Source organism: Crocodylus porosus, unplaced genomic scaffold, assembly GCF_001723895.1.
Source record: "Crocodylus porosus isolate Cpor-Errol unplaced genomic scaffold, CroPor_comp1, whole genome shotgun sequence".
NCBI lineage: Eukaryota > Metazoa > Chordata > Crocodylia > Crocodylidae > Crocodylus > Crocodylus porosus.
Window position 1 is genome coordinate 39,735,218 of NW_017728910.1, and position 1,479 is coordinate 39,736,696.

The window sequence follows — 1,479 nt, forward strand, 5'->3', positions numbered from 1 at the left end:
GGTAGGGGGGCTGAGTGGGAGAGGTGGGTCTCCCGCAAAACCGACAGCCAACCCCCCCTGCAGCAGCAGAGGCCATTGGTGCACTCTGGGCCCTCCTGGCACAGCCTCCCCATGGCACAGGGCAGTGTGGCTCAGCCCTGGCCATCTGGCAGCTTGTACTGCCTGTGCCACATCAGGTACGCCCGGCCTGGCTTGGCTCAGTGCCATGTGCCTTCGGGCTGCTCAAGCTGTCACTGGGGTCCCAGTGCTGCTTGCAGGAACCATGTGTCATGCTGGGCTGGGTCCTGCCTCCAAAGAACTGGCCTGGCCCAAGGGCATGTGGGGCCCGCGCACACAGAACCCAGCCCAGCACAACACATGGTCCCCACAAGTGGAGCTGGGCCCTGTGTGACAGCTTGAGCAGCCCAGAGCTGTCTGAAAGTGCATGATGCCACACTGCACTGAGCTGGGCCCACCCAATGTGGCACAGGCAGCACTGGGTGCTGGGACCAAGCTATGCTGCCCTGTGCTGTGGGAGGCCTGTGCCAGGAGAGCCCTGAGCACCCTGATGACCACTGCTGCTGCAGGGTGAGGCATGTGGGCCCTGTAGGGGGGGCTGTGGCTTTGAGGGGGGAGCAGAGGGTGAAGGGGCCACTCCAGGTTAGGGCTGCTTCAGCAGTCCAGCTGGTACAAGGGGTAGTGTCCCTAGATACCAAGTGGCTAGGCTTCAAAGCTCCTGTCTATTTGTAACATTCAAATACCATGGGCCCTAAGGCCCACCTGGCTAACTAATAGCCCCTATTGTATGGGGGCTAAAGGATGAATACTGCAACAAAATTCTTGCAACAACAAAGGCAAAAAAACAGGACAGGAGTGACGTGAGGGTCAAAGGGTCAAAACGTGAAAATGAGTGAGTCTGAGGGGGACACTGAGCAGAGCCTCCCAGGCCACACCCACTAATCCTCAAAGCATCCAAGGACCCAGTGGATGCCGCCCACTGGTGCTCTGCCCGGAAACATGCACAGACAAGTGAGAAGACAGCGGCCCCACAATCTCTGGGCATCTTGCCAGCCAGAGCCTCTTTCCTGTCAAGTACAGGGCCCACTTGGCCAGGAGAAGTTTGACCAGGAGGTCCTGGGACTTGGTGGGGCCACAGATGGGGTAACCAAAATAAAAAGGTCAAGGGTGAAATTCAACCAGAACGTCAGTAGGAGGTTCTGGAGGTAGAGGGGCTGCAGCCTGGTGCATTCAAGGGTCATGTGCTCCAGAGTCTCCCTCTGCCTGCAGAAGGGTCAGGAGACCGGGGTGTCTGTGAAGCTTGCCAGATACATGCCTGTGGTGTTGGCTCCATGAAGGAGACTCTCAAAAGCTCCTGAGGGCAAGTAGCCCTGAGCTGCTCACCAGGGCAGGTTTTTATATTTCTGGGGCCAGCACAGGTGCTGGCCCTAGCCTCTAGCTCCCCCTGGCTGCAGATCCAGGAGGAGCCAGGCAGGGTTTTTT